The 16,275-nt window shown below is 43.0% G+C and overlaps 1 pseudogene; it reads left to right on the top strand.

Annotated features, from left to right (window-relative positions):
* Positions 1–16,275, top strand: part of LOC127548869 (immunoglobulin lambda constant 1-like) — a 30,774-nt pseudogene that overhangs the window by 13,513 nt on the left and 986 nt on the right.

The following is a 16,275-nucleotide window of genomic DNA, read 5'->3' as shown; positions in this document are numbered from 1 at the left end:
ACATTACATACAGTTACAACAATAATTGTTTTAAGAATGACAAAGCAAATAAGCCATTTTGATTATTATGAATATGAAAATTAGTCCAAAATGACATAGGAAGTAAGATTCTATTGAATCCAGAGAAAGAAGTAATAAATAGAAGTATATGCAGAATCATTTTACATATATATAAAACTATATACCTAATTAAAATTTTAAAAAAGAAATTTACATGATAACTTTAATATATATTTTAAAAGAAAACAAGTTGTACATAACAGATTTGCAATTTCCTATGAAATCATTTTTATTATACGATGATTTGAAGTTTTTCTATAAATTATCCAATAAATTAATATACAAATTTTTTCAAAAGAGAAAAAAAAAGACATTACAAAATATGTTGTCAAGTGAAACAAATTCATGCTTCAGCCATGCTTTGAGACAAATAAAATTAACATGGGGCTTTCTTTGCCCTCAGAAGTCATCACTTCACTGTCAGAAGGTAGATAACATTTCATCATGAGTCCTCTGGAGTTATGGTTAGTTATTGTGTTCATCATAGTTCCTAAGTATTCCCAAGTCGTCTCCATTATGTCATTATTATTACATACATTTTCTCTTGGTTCTGCTCATTTCACTCTATATCAGTTCATTCATTCCTTCCCAAGTTTCTCTGAAATCATCAACTTCATCATTTCTTATAACTCAATAGAATTACATTACTTCCATATCCCATAACTTATTCATCTATTCCCTGGTTGATGGGCAACAATTTAATGTCAAATTCTTTGCCAACCCAACAAGAGTTACTATCAATAACTTTGTATGTTTGGGTCCTTTTCCTCTTTTAAAAAAATCTTTTTAGGGGGTCTAGACTTACTAGTGGTATTACTAGGTGAAAAGGTTTACATCTTCTTTAGGGGCATACTTCTAAGTTGTTTTCCAGAATGATGAAACCATTGCATCAACAATGAACTAATGTACCTATTTTCCCACAGCCTCTTCATCATTCATCATTTCCTTTTTGTCCTCTGACTCAAATTGATGGGGGTGATGTGGTACCTCATTGTTCTCTTCATTTGTATTTCTCTAATTATTGGTGATTTACTAAATATTTTTTCAAATGGGTGTTCACAGCTTGCATTTCTTCCTTGGAAGCTATCTTTTCACACAAGAAAGAAAAGAAATAACCCATCTCTACAGACTACTAAAGAAAAAAAAGATAGAAAAAGAAAGCTTATCTATGGTGCTAAAATCATCATCGATAATAGCAACAAAATAACAACACATGACATTAAGATATTATTTTCTAAAATATACAAGAAGAGCACATAGAAAGGAAAAGTTAAACAGCAGAAATCTCAAAGACAATGGATAAATGTCTGCAATACTTTCATACCATATCTTGTGGGACTAATTAGCAGAATTTTTTTGTTTGATTATTCATGACTGATTCTTTGTGACTCTATTTGGAGTTTTTTGGGCAAAGATACTGGAGTGGTTTGTCATCCTGGAGTTTTCTCCAGTTCCTTTTAGAGATGCAGAAATTGAGGAAGATAGGGTTAAGTGACTTGCCCAATGTCACAAGACTAGTCAGTTTTTGAGACTAGATTCGAATTCAGATCTTCCTGCCTCTGGAGAAAGCACTCTAGCCACTGTGCCATCTAGCTACTCAGAATAGGAAGGTACAAAAAAGAATGGAATGACACTGGAAGATAGAAGTAAAAGGTCAATATACCTAGCTAGTTCCATTGTAAATAATGAATGGGAAATCATCTATCAAGAAATATTTTTAAGCACTTCCTATGTACCAGACACTGTGCTAAGTGCTGAAGATAAAAAAGAGAGACAAAAAATAGCCCTTAACGTCGAGGACCTTACAATCTAATGGGGGATTGTCCTGTAAACAAATATACACAGAGTAGTCTATATATAGGATGAATAGAGAATAATGAAAGCAAGCACAGAGGTAAGAGGAGTTGGGAAGGAATCCTGTAGAAGTTTGGATTTCATTTGAGACCTACAGGAAGCAGAGAGGTCAGTATTAGGAGTTGAGGAATGAGAGTATCCCAGGCCTGGGGGCAGTAAGAGAACACTCCCAGAACCCAAAGATGAAGGGTCTTGTCCATGGAAGAGTCAGGAGGCCAGAGTCACGGGATCAAAGATAATGTTAAGTCTTCTTATGCTGGAAAGGAAAGAGGGGCCAAGCTTATGAAGGGTTCTGAATGTCAAACTAAGCATCTTATATTCACTCCAGGAGGCAATGGGAAGCTGCTGAAGATTATTGAAAGAAGGGGGGGGGGTTATGTGTCCATACCTACACTTTATAAAAATCACTTCAGTGACTAAAAGGAGAATGCATTTCCCTGGGAAGAGACTTGAGGGAACTGACCTACCAGCAACTACTGCCATAATCCCCAAGCCTGGGTTCTCAAAAGTCTTCCAAAAGGAGAGCTGGTGTCAGAGGAGATACAAAGGTGAAATTCTCAACCATTGGAACCAAAAGTCTATAAGGAAATGAGTGAAAAGGGAAGGGGGAGGACTAAATAAGTGGAGAAAAAAGAGAGATCTTCACTCAGTCCCGGGAGAGAGAATACTCCCATTATAGTGGAGATTCACTATGTAATAGAAAACCTGTCTTTGGACCTACAATGGGTCAGGATCCAAATAGATCCAATGGGTGTCATATATCCAAATTTGGTGTATGGGGAAAATGTTACTTCAGAGAGAAGATCAAGCTTCAAGGAAACATTCTGCTTCAGGATAAGGAAAATGCCAGATACTGGCAGCATCTGACATCAAGAAGTACAAGACAGCACAGACCCAGCCAGGAGATGTGGAGGTATACACAGAAGAGAATTATCTTAAGTTAGAGATTAAAGAAAAAATTTTAAAGTATAAAGACTACGAATCAAAACATAAAAGTTTAAAAAAAAAAGAATTGGTGAAGTAAACAAAATAAAAATATCCTTACCAGAAAACTTTATGGGAATTTTTTTAAAGAAATTAGACCAATAAAAATTTTGGATAGGAGGAAAGCAGGGGGTTTTTGAATTAAACACTTATTTGAGAGTTAACAAAAATGAAGAAAAAGGGGAAGAATCAAATGAGTAATTAAAAGGAAGAAAGAGGAATCAATAAAGAAAACTCCAAAAGGTAGCAGAAAGGTTTCCAAAGAAAAGAGGAACTCACATAATTTTGAATGTGAATGGATAAAACAAAATCTGATCATCTGTTGTTTAAATAGAACACATCTAAAAAGACCAAAAGATAATCAAAATAAAAATAAGAGAGTGAAGCAAAATATCCTCTCTATTGGTAGAATTTTTAAAAGTAAATATTTAAACCATGTTATCAGCCTAATAAAACAAAAATCAATAACATAATCCAAGGTCAATCAGGAAACTACATCATGCTTAAAGGAAGCATAAAGAATTCAACCTCAGTATGATGCTTTTGTGCTCCAAATGCCAAAGTTTTAAATTCAGAAATCAAAAATCAGTAGAACTGCAAGAAGATATAAAGAGGGACAAAATGGCAATAGGAGACTTTAATATCTTCCTTTTTAAAGTCAAACAACACAAACAGAAAAGTAAATGTGTATGTTTTATACAGAAAATACACATACATACACATATATACATAAACATGTCATCTAAAAGTGTCTTCTGAATTAGGCTGCTAAAGAAAATAGATATTTCTCGGTACCTCATAGAACCTTTACAAAAATTGATCATGCTTTAGGATATAGAGATCACAGATACATAGAAATGGACGAAAGAAAGAAAGAAAGAAAGAAAGAAAGAAAGAAAGAAAGAAAGAAAGAAAGAAAGAAAGAAAGAAAGAAAGAAAACATCTTTTATAGACCATATGGCAAAACAACACACTGAGTATGGATACTCAAAAGTGAAGTTCTCAATAATGACGGGATTAAAGAACAAATCATAAAACCTTTGGCATTTTTTTCTTTATCAAGAACAATTCCTGGGATAAAAACCATGGAACAAAATATGACTGATGAGGGGCTGATCCTCAAGATTCCCAAGAAGATAGTAATAAGCAACTTGACTGCCCAGAATCAATTCAGGTCCCTTTGACTCAGATGGACTCTATCCTCAGACAGAAAAAGAACAGATCTACCAATTTACAGCCACTTAGTAAACACTTACTATTTGCAGGCTCTGTTCTAGGTATTGAGGCCACAAAAACCATAAAAAAAAACCTTTCAGAGAGTTTGCATTCTACATGAGGACACAAAATGCCCCATATAAGCTGTGACAAATATATACAAAATAAATAAATATAGGCAAAATAATTTGATGGGGGGAGGGCACTCACAATTTCAATTGGGGAATCAGGAGGTCATGATTAAATAATAACTCCAAGAAAGGGCCTCCTACACAACTTGTCTTCCCTCCCTTCTCATCCCTTCACAATCTACCCTCTGACCCCAAGAATTTTGATGGATGTATGTGGATCCTGTTCCTCAACTACCCATAGCTCTCTGGGACTCCAAGTGGGTCTAATATCTAGGGTTTTTGTGGTTGCATTAGAAAACTCAATGATCCTGGATAGGCTGAACTTCACTCATATTCTTCATCAGGCCTGAGGCCTCATTCCAACTGGATAGGAGGATGGGGAACACCTAGAGAACATATAATACATAGGAAAATGACACCCCCAATTCCCCAAATCTCAGTCTCCTACCATAAATGTCCTGAGGTTCTCAGTCACTTGAGAGTTGGCTTACAATCTTTAATGGATAAAGTGGCCTTTGGGTTTGAACCTAGAATGGCAGATCTGAAAGAGACCTTAGAAATCCCCTAGTGTATCCTCCTAATTTTACAGGTCGGGAAACTGAAGTTTATTGCCAAGAAAGCTAAAGACCGATATCTGGCACAAAGTCGAATGGGCGCCCTCGGGGAATGAGGGATTATCCACCATGGAGAGCCAGGTACAGTCCAAATGGATGCTTCTACTCCCCCAAATTACGGTGGGCAGATTTGTTATGGGCATGTGTTGGGTGGCAGGCAACTCTCACAATATGGGATCCTATGATTCCAAGTCAAAATCGGAAAAGGACTCAGTGCCTTAACTTTGGATTAACAATGAGATTTAATAGTGATAAAAAGCAAGTTTTAGCTTGATATATTGAAGACACAGTTAGATGGCAATTTTTCTGAAAACTTTCTGAAAAAGTTCTGGGGACTTGGGTAGGTCATGTGACAGCCTCATGAAGTATCTATGGAAAATGAATAAAGCATTTGAGTCCTTCCTAAGTGCAAAGTCCCATAAACCTCATCCCCTTGTTCCTTCACCTACACTTTCAATGCCCCAAACATGTCCTCCAGGTGGCACAGAGCCCATAGAAGTCCTTGGTCAAGGCAGGAGAAGCTCCCATTAAAAATCAAGTGAACAAGCTTTTATGAGATAGCCCAAGCCCATGAGATAGCCCTGGTAAAGAGTTGGGAAACCTGAAAGCCCTATAGAAAAGCTGGCTGTTTATGTGATCATCTTTACTATTAACAAGGGCCTGCTCCATGTCAGACTGAAATGAGCTCTGGGGATGGAAAGAAAGGTCAGCAAAGCCCCTGCCCTCAAAGAGCTCCCATTCAAAGAGGCAGATTTCATGGAAACAGCTGTGTCCCACCAGAGACCAACAGGGGAAATGGAGGTAAGCCTAGAAGAACCAGTCATAGGCCTGAAGGAGAATGGGGCGGGGGCTTCTTCTGATTAAGGACCAATGGATTTTCACAGCTCAACAAGGGCAAAGGGAGCCAACCCCTCAACATTCTTGTGAAGCCATAGAATAATGGCTCTGAAAGGGAATTGGAGCAGAATCCTCGCATTATCCTCACAGACAAGGGAGTCCAGCTGCCTGCATTTGCCTAAGAACCCAATCTGGTGAATCTCGAACAGCTCCCTGCAGTACTCAGGCACTCCAAAACCAGATTTCATATGAACCCTCTTGACATAATGCCCAACAGACTTATCTTAGCTCTTGAAGTGCAGACTTGGAGGAGATAATGAGTGTCCCAGAGCTCTTGTCCCTGAGTCTAGAGAACCACAGTGCCCTTTGTGGTCTATAGGCTGCCTGGTAAAATCTGATGGAGATACTAGCTAGCCTGCTCCTCCCTGAAACTGCACTCCCTAGCTCTGTGGGGAACTCATCCCCATCAATCTTGGGCAAGTTCCTTCTGGCCTTAAAGACTGGAACAATTCTCTTCCAAGAAGAGAGGAAGAGAAGTTTGCAGTCCTTCATGGGTACAGGAAGCATGGAGGGGTCAGAGTATGCCCTCATTCAGGTCCTGAAACTGCTTTCTGAGCTAAGAGACAGAGATAATGCTTCTGTCTCCCTAATACTTTCTGTAGCTCCTACATTCCTCTCCGAGTGACTTAAGCAGGCAGTGAACTCTCAAGTCTATTGTCTGAAACATGACAAAGTTCCCTGTCCTTCGGGGGTCCCAATTCCTCTGCTATAGGGACAAAGGAGGGAGACAAGAGGTCAGGTGCGTCTGAGGAGATGTGTGAGCCAGAGATACCTTGGTCCTGGATACCTTGGGGTCAGTTCTGAGACTGAGGTAAGGCTCACACCCTCCCTGACACTGAGGAGTCCTGCTTCCATATGTTCGCTTCTCTCACCAAAATGAATTGTACTCTCCAATTCTATGGTAGTTCCAAGCTCCCAACAATTCTTCCAAGAAAACCATCTCTCTTTCCCAAACTTTCAATGTTTTGGATCTCCTAAAACCAATCATTTCTTTACCCTAAGCCAAGAGAAGCCTACCGAGTGGACCAAAGTCTTCATCTTCCTGCAGACACTGACTCATTTAACAGAGAAAGAAGGGCAGTATTGCAGCCCAGAAGGGCTCAGTCGCAGGCCAAGAAGAGAATAAAGCAGGAGATGGGGAAGGGCTCGCAGTCACGAGACAAGGGTGAAAAAGCCTAGCTCCTGGGGTCTCCTGCCATGTTGTAGCCTGCCATTGGCCGTGCAACCACCAGAGAGAGATGTTGGTATGAGTTTGAGGCTGAGTTGGCTTTGAAATGCCCAGAGGCTCTTGGTCCCTGAGCTCCTGCTCTCCTGCTCTGTGGTCTGGCTGAAGACTTGGCTGATACAACCTTCCTAAGACCTCCCAGAGACTTCATGGCAGAAGGAGACTTGCCCCGTCCAGCACCCAATCGCTTTAGGGGACAGTTCAGACTGTCCTCAGGGCCCCAGATTTTGAACAGCAACCTCGAACACAAAAACCCATGCAGAAAATCAAATGAGAAACATCAGAATGTGGAGGAAATGCCAGGGACTTGGGGAGGAGTGAGCCCAGTCACACAAGATGGGGATGGAAACGAAATGAGAGAGAGAGAGAGTCCAGGGAGTAGCCCAACATCCAGGGAACAGGAGAGAGGGGTCAGAGTGGAACCCTCTCATTTCTGGATTAAGAGAATGTGCAAAGACTTCCACACTCAGCATCCCCTCCCCATATCACCCCGTTCTCAGATCTTTGTCATCTGCCTGAAGGAGGGCTTGGAATTAGGCCTCAAGGGCTGGCAGCATTGAGTATTACAACACATGACATGAGTTAGGTTATTTAAGCATCTCTACCTGCTCGGGGAGGGAAGTGCCATTTTGTTCCCATTTTACAGACAAGACAACTTGGGCCCACACAGGTTATTCGACTTGCCCAGGATTTCATTGTTCATGTGCCTCAGGGACAAGAATTGAAAGCAGATTTCGACTGAGAGTCCCAAGCTCTAAGCACTGCACAAGGTGACTGTGGTGAGACCTATCACCTTAAGGATAATTTCAGCGGGGCTGAGCCCAGAAGAAGGAGGCTGGGAGGAAGCTAAGGACAAGGAGAAAAGAGAAAGAGAGGCCAGAGCAGAGAGAGGACCAGGCCTGAGGTTGGAAAGACATCAGAGCGGAACACAACCTTTCTCCTCCATCCATCTTTTCTTTTTTCTCTCTTTGCTTCCTTCCTCCTTTCTTTCCTTCTTTCCTTCTTTGTTTCTTTCTTTCCTTCTTCCTTCCTTTCTTCAGCCTCAAAGTTGCTAAAAATCCACCTTTGCTAACAAGATCTCTCATGACATCTCAGATACCCCAAACTATAGCGGGCTAGAGACAGTAAGAGACAGTGGACAGGGGTTCAGACATGAAATGAGGAAGGTTGAGGTTGGAATTCTGCCTTTGATTTATTGGTTGGTGGAAAGGAGGACTCAAATGACATCACTATGTTGGGTCAAGGGGGGGATGACTTGATGACTCACTTCTATCCAAAATCCCAAGGCCAAGGATGATTCCTCTGAGTCCCCAGGAAAACATGGAGATTCAGAGGTCACAAAATGTAGCCAGCGGTTTTCTCTTATTCACCATAGAAGTCAAGCATCATCTATGCAAGCAGGGTTAACCATGATGGTAAGGTCATCCTTACCTGTCTCCCTGTCCAAACACTTAAAACTGTGTCCCCAGACACATGACTACTGGCCCCCTCCATCTTTCCCCACACATGGGCTTCCCCAGTCCATCCTTTCCTCTCCTTTCCCTTTAATAAAGACCTTGTCCTTCCTCATTCAATTTCTCTCATGTCTTCTGGGTCTGATCGCCCCTTCCCTTGAGGGCAGTTATGATATGGAGGCCCTGACAATGCCCATATCATAGCCAAACCCCTGGACAAATGGAAGATGAAACCCTCTGACCCCACAGTCCAAGGTCTGCACTGGGTTCCATCATCCCAGTCACACAAGATGGGGATGGAAAAGAAATGAGAGAGAGGGTCCAGGGTATAGCCCGACATCCAGGGAACAGGAGAGAGGGGTCAGAGTGGAGCCCAAGACTACTCCAGCCCAGCTTCAGCCACTGGGATCAACAAGGACCCTGCCATCCCCCAAAGCTCAGAGCTTTAGGACTAGACCAAACAACCCTCCTCCTGACAAGTCCTGACCACAAAGCAGGGCACATGGGCAACATATGGAGAAGTTGGGGGCTCACACTGAGCCATGTGTCCTTACTGCCTGGAAACTTAGCCAAGTCACAGCCTCCCAGGACTCAGTTGCCCCATCTATAAAGAGATCAGCTTGGATGAAGTAGATGCTCAGTTCCCATTTAGGAAAGCTGCAGTTCAAATCCAGGCTTTTTTTAATACAGAAACTTATTAGCTGGTGACCCTGGAAAAGTGATTTGGCCTCTCTTGGCTGAACTATCAAATAGGAATAATAAGAGCATCTTGATGGGGGGATCTAATGAGAATTTCATATAAAGTGCTTAGCACAGAATCTGGCACATAGAAGACATTCTAAAATGTTAGGTGCTGTCATTACCATCATCATCACCATCACCATCACCACCATCATCATCATTACTAAGCTAAGAAAGCAGACTCAGATTCCTGGACTTGGTGACCAAAGGCTTGAGTTCAAATACTGTCGTGAGCATTTAATTAGCCACATTACCTTGGAATAAGCACTTCCTCTTCCTGGGACTCAGCTTCCTCCACTGCAAAAATAACAGAAGACAGACAAGGACCTTTCTAGGTCTCTATCCTCTGGCCATAATAATGATGACTGTGCTGTTCCAGATCTTTCACTTGCTCAGGGGAAGGCAATTCCCAGGTGCACATGACCATCTCTCGCTACAGATGAGCACTTCTCTCAAACAGAGTCTTGTTGGGGACAATGAAAGGCTCCTGACTGGCTCAAGGTCACAACTACGCTGTGTCCAAGACAGAGTTGAAACTCAGGTTTTCTGGAGTGACCCTCAGTCATAAGAACAAGAACAGATGATGATGGAGAGTGACCTCAGGAAATCTGGACTGGAATGGGGCCAGATAGACTTTAGGATTGAAGGAGGCAGGACCAAGAATGAGCCTTTAAAAGCCAGGAAGACCCTGGGTAAAGCAATGGAAATGGGCTCCTTGGGACTTACCCATATGAGATTTGATTCCACCACTGCCAGTCCTAACTGGGTGACCAGGATAATGAATTTTATTTCTTAGGGCTCAGTTTCTTCATCCCCAAGTAGGATGGACTTGGACTATCTGATTTCTGAGTCCCTTCTGATTATCACTGATGCTTTCATCTTTTGGTATGAGTTTGTGGTCACTAATCCAAGGATAGAGAACGATGCCCACTGGTCAGTTGCAAGGAGCAAGTTCAGGGTGGATGACTCGAGGATGTACTTTGTGAAGAATCTGCACTCTTAAGGATTGGTCATGAGATGAAGAAACAGGGAGCTAACCAGGAAAAAGTTCTCTAGGGTCCCAGATTTGTGAATAGAAGGGGACTACCTAAAAGAGCATCTAGTTTAATCCCTTCCTAAATGAGGCATCTCTATCTTTGTCTCTAATTATCTCTATCCCTGTATTTCTCATTCTCTCTAACTCGGTCTTTCTTTTTCCAATCTCTCTCTCCCCATCTCTGTCTTTCTCTCTGTCTCTGTCATTGCTTCTCTCTGTGTCTCTCTCTGTCTCTGAATCTCCATCTCCATATCTCTGTTTCTCCGTCTGTCTCTCTCTGTGTCTGTCTGCCTCTCTCTCTCTCTTTTTCCTCCCTATCACTTTCTTAGGCTGAGAGCTTCATTTATAACATAAGTATGTGGATTGGGATCCTTTGTCCTTCCTGGGAAGGCTAAAATAAGAGGGACTCTGGGTTTAACCTGGTTACCGTCCTCAGAAGACACCTGTCTATATTATCAGATGAAGGAAATAGACTATCAGGGTGAGGATGAGGCAGGGGCCAGGCTGCTCTCGAACCATGATGTCTAGGCAAGAAAGTTGTCCCCTGTTCTGCTCAGACACCATCTCAAGAACCAGTTTCACTTCTGCACTCCTTAATTGAAAAAGATATTTACAAAATAGAAGGTCATTTTTGGTTTTTTTTGTTTTTTGTTTGTTTGTTTTTTATTCTTTAAATAACTTTTTATTGACAGAACCCATGCCAGGGTAATTTTTTTACAATATTATCCCTTGCACTCATTTCTGTTCTGATTTTTCCCCTCCCTCCCTCCACCCCCTTCCCCAGAAGACAAGCAGTCCTGCACATGTTCAATAGGTTACAGTATATCCTAAATACAATATATGTGTGCAGAACCAAACAGTTCTCTTGTTGCACAGGGAGAATTGGATTCAGAAGGTAGAAATAACTTGGGAAGAAAAACAGAAATGCAAGCAGTTTATTCATTTCCCAGTGTTCTTTCTTTGGGTGTAGCTGCTTCTGTCCATCAGAAGGTAATTTTTGAAAAGGAAGAGTACCCACCTAGTGAAGGAATGAGAAAGTGAGGACCATATAGAAAGACTTTTTATTATTATTATTATTATAGCTTTTTATTGACAGAATATATGCATGGGTAATTTTTCAACATTGATCCTTGCAAACACTTCTGTTTCAACATTTCCCTTCCTTCCCTCCATCCCCTCCCCTAGATGGCAGGCAGTCCCATACATGTTAAACTTATTAAAATATATATCAAATACAATATATGTATACATATTTGTACAGTTCTCTTGTTGCACAAGAAAAATCAGATTTAGAAAGGTAAAAATAACCTGGGAAGAAAACCATAAATGCAAGCAGCCCACATTCATTTCCCAGTGTTCTTCTACTGGACTTGCAGAAACACTTCACGACACTGGGGGTCTTCTGTGTGAAGAAGATAAAACTGGGATCAGGGAAAGGGCCAAAATTCATATATCTAAATGGTTAGCTCAGGATGGATGAATGAGACTCATTCCCAGAGCCCAGAATGAGAAGCAACTGACAAAGAAAAGTGATTGCATTGGGGTTCATTGAAAGGGAAAGTAGCTAACATTTGGAGCTGTCCATGGTGGAACGATCTTCCTGGGACATCAGCAAGGGGAGGAACTGAGTGCACCTTGGATCAGATAGGAATGCAGTGATGGGAATTGTGAATCCAAAATCCTTTGGAAAAGAAACCTTTGAGGGCTCATAAGAACTGAGACACTGGGGATTTCTTTGACAAAGAGACCTAACTCAGTTTCAATTGATAAATGATGGACAGAAGCAGCTACACCCAAACAAAGAACACTGGGAAATGAATGTAAACTATTTGCATTTTTGTTTTTCTTCCCGGGTTATTTTTACTTTCTGAATCCAATTCTCCCTGTGCAACAAGAGAACTGTTCGGTTCTGCAAACATATATTGTATCTAGGATATACTGCAACATATTTAACATATATAGGACTGCTTGCCATCTAGGGGAGAGGGTGGAGGAAAGGAGGGGGAAAATCGGAACAGAAGCGGGTGCAAGGGATAATATTGAAAAAAAAATTACACTGGCATGTCAATAAAAAGTTATTATAAAATAAAATTAAATTAAAAAAAAGAAAGAACTGAGACACTGGGAGCCTAGAAGCTGAAAGAAGGAATTAGAGCCAGAGATCTGACAGCCTTCTCTGAGGTTCACTTTCATTTCCTTGGCTGTTATTCAATTATGTTCAAACCCTCAAGATCCTGTGGACCATAACGAGCTACAGCCTTCAGTATTCACCATGTCCCCAAGACTGTCCAAGCTCATACGCATTGCTTCCATATCACTTCCTCCATCTCGTTTTAGGCAGCCCCCTTCTCATTTTATCTTTAAGCTTTCCTGATATCAGGCCTTTTCCAATAGGTGCTCTCTTCTCGTTGTCTGGCCAAAGAAGCTTCAGCTTCAGTAATTCACCTTCTAAAATGGATGCCCATCAATTGGAGAATGGCTGGGTAAATTGTGGTATATGAATGTTATGGAATATTATTGCTCTGTAAGGAATGACCAGCAGGATGAATACAGAGAGGCTTGGAGAGACCTACATGAACTGATGCTAAGTGAGATGAGCAGAACCAGGAGATCATTGTACACTTCGACAACGATATTGTATGAGGATGTATTCTGATGGAAGTGGATTTCTCTGACAAAGAGACTTAACTGAGTTTCATTGGATAAATGATGGACAGAAACAGCTACACCCAAAGAAGGAATACTGGGAAATGAATGTGAACTATTTGATTTTTGATTTTCTTCCTGAGTTATTTTTACCTTCTGAATCCAATTCTCCCTGTGCAGCGGGAGAACTGTTCGGTTCTGCAAATATGTATTGTATCTAGGATATACTGCAACATATCTAACATATATAGGACTGCTTGCCATCTTGGGGAGGGGGGAGGAGGGAGGGAGGGGAAAAAAACGAAACATAAGTGATTGCAAGGGATAATGCTGTGTAAAAATTATCCTGGCATGGATTCTGTCAATACAAAGTTATTATTAAATAAAATTAAATTTAAAAAAAAATTCACCTTCTAGCTCCCTTGTGAGAGCCTTTTTAATTTCCTCCATGAGATTCATCTGTGCTGAGGAACATATGATCTCCTCCTTTGGGGATTCACCTGGGGACTGTTTGTTTTTAGTCTCCTCAGGATTTGGAGTCTGCTCTTTATCTGTATAAAAGCTGTCCAGGGTTAAATTCTTTTTCAGTTTCTTGCTCATTCTGTCTATTTATCAAAGACAAATTATCAAAGAAACAGAAGGAAAAAAACCCCTTGAATGGAGGCTGCTTTCTTTGGGGGAGGGGCAGGGTATTCGTGAGGCACGGGTCCTACTGTGCTATGGCGCCCGCGCGCTGAGATCCGAGCGCTCTGAGATCCGAGCGGGCTGAGACGCTGTGGGGGAGGGGTGGCCAGGTCCCGAGAGACTCCAGCTGTTTGGGGTTGTATTCTTCACCCCCGGTGTTTTTAGCTTCTCTGCTGGGCTGCTGACTGGCTGCCGGAGCAAATTATCCTGTAGCAAAGCTCTCCCCCCAGAGACGGCTGCGATCGCGCCCCACCCCCTCTCCACTCTACCCGGTTCTGAGCTGCTATCTGTGCTCTCGCTGCAGCTGCTGCCCGCAGACTGCTTCCAAATATCGTCCCCGCCCTCGCGAAAAAACAGACCTTTCTTGACGAGTCTCAAGGATGGTTTCTCTTGGTAAGTAATTGTATGTTTTTTTTTCAGTCGAGCATTAATTCAGAGGCATGAAATGAAATGAATAGTGAGAGAAAAACACAGAGGTTACACAACAGTGTATTTCCTCTCCGCCATCTTGGCCGGAAATAAAAAATTCACCTTCTAAAGAATACACTGAATTTATTCTTGATGTGTGACTGCTTGCTCTCCTTCCTAACCCAGAGTCTCCCCAAAGACCTCTTCAACCTGACATTGCAAGATTATAATTCGGCAGCATCCAGCTTAGCTCCAGCTCTCCTGTGTATTCCTGCCAACTCTTCTTAATGTCTTCTGCTTCTGGGAAATCCTGCCATTTAGGGCATTTTTCGTGTCCCTTCCTCTTCTGTGTTAATATCGTTAGGTCGGTGGCCAGTGTCCTCTGAGGGAAGAGCTTTCTTTGCTAACAATTGAGACACGCTTCACACTGCCAAGTATTTGGGAAATGCTTAGCAGCACAATTAATAAATTGTGATTGAGTGGCCTACAGCTTGCTTGCTAAGGGCTGACTCTGAGAGTGTGTGACTGGCCATGGCTCAGACACAAGAGGGGAATGGGGGCTGAAATCTCTAAAAAATTCTTTATTTCCACATGGGGTGACCATCCATGAGTCAAAAAGCCCTAGTTTTAGAAACAAGAAAGAAACAGGCTCAGCCTTCAAAAGATAGCTAACTAAAGCAGCCCCAATCCCTCACCTGTCTTCCCTGAACTAATGAGACAAGAACATTGGAGGAAATACTAGAGCCTGTGCTCTAGCTCAGGGTGAGGGGTAAAAGGGGACTGGATGGAGGTGAGAAATGAGGGCAAAGGTCTTTGTCAAGTCCCATTTCACTTTAAAATCTTCAAAAAGTCAGGACCTGAATCAAGAAATCAACCCCACCAGCTCCTGCAGCCCAGACAACATGGCTCCCCACTGTGTTAGGGGAAGGGAATGTCGGGAAAAGGAGGTCATTCCAGAACCCTGGACATCATTCTCCTCAGCCTGGGATCAACCACACCGTGTCTGTCAACTCCCTGGAAACATGATTCCCGGAAGTTTACATCAAGAAGTAAGTAATTTCTGTTAAAGTAACAAGCTGTGGGGACAATATTGGAAAAGACCCTAAAAATCCCAACCTGACATGTGTTCCCTACAGTTGACTAATGAAATTCCTGAATAAGGCCCTGGCATGGTAACTCGTGTTCACTCAGAAAATGGGTTTTCTCTCAAATCTGGAGTGTGGGAGCAATTGCTGACTGACTGGGGAGTTGGAGGACACCTGCCCCAGCTCTGTAAAGAGGGACAGAGGGGCCTCTGGGCCCTGATGACCCAGGTGGAGGGGCCAGTGTTCCTGTCTCACAGCTGCACAGAGGGAAAGGGAGGGGGTGAGACAAATCACTGGGAGGTTTTTGTGCGGGTCTGTGTCACGGTGTTGGGTGTTCGGCAGAGGGACCCGTGTGACCGTCATTGGTGAGTCGCTCTTTTTCTCTCTCCCTTTCTGGGATACTGGGGACTCTGGGAAAATTGCCCCTGGTTTGCTCTGCTCAGCAGTGGGTCCTATCTAGGGTCCCATTTGCCAGCTCCTCCTAAAGGTCTGCAGTCTGCTGTGGCCCCTGACTCTGCCTTTTTTGCCTCCTCTTCTCTGAGGCTCCCTTCCTCTCCAGGGCTTGTCTCAGGGACTTGGATGATCTGTGGAAATAGCTTTGAGTCTCTCCCATCCTAGCTCTGTCTCCCTCCACCCTTTGGGCTCAATGATGAACCTTTAGAAATTCAGCCACTAAGATCTGAGCACTGGGCTGCACTCAAGGGACACTTGGGGCCGGGCACAGGGAAGTCTGGGGGAGGATGGTCAGACCTGTTCCCCGAGAGAAGGTTTGGAGGGACCGGGGAGCTGTACTTCTCAGAAGGACCCCCTCATCCTGGGGGGCCCAGTGGCCTCAGGGGACAAATAGAGGGGCATCCCTGAGACCCCGGGAGAGGAGCACACAAGAGATCTGCTCCCACAAGGGAGCAGGGAGGGAGAACATGGCCTGGAACAGAGGGGGACATCTGACCAAAGATAGACTCCCTGGAACACCTGGGCTTCATGAAGACTGAGCACCTCTGGAACGGAGTCTGCCCAGGGCCCAGGGACTCCCCACACCAGACCCCCTGCCCAGCAGAGACGGCTCAGCACAGACTTCCTCAGAGCAGGCAGGCTGACCCCGGGGGCCCGCTCCTCACCAGAGGAAGCCCCAAAGACACACTGACTCCCAGCACTCAGGGCCGGATTGCCCAAGGCAAAGGGATGGCTCGGGACAGACAGGCAGAGCCCCCAGGACAGGCAGGAGAGCGGCTCTGGGGAAG

Source organism: Antechinus flavipes, chromosome 1 (assembly GCF_016432865.1).
Source record: "Antechinus flavipes isolate AdamAnt ecotype Samford, QLD, Australia chromosome 1, AdamAnt_v2, whole genome shotgun sequence".
Lineage (NCBI taxonomy): Eukaryota > Metazoa > Chordata > Mammalia > Dasyuromorphia > Dasyuridae > Antechinus > Antechinus flavipes.
The sequence above is the reverse complement of the archived record's forward strand: the minus strand, read 5'-3'. Positions and strand labels throughout refer to the sequence as shown.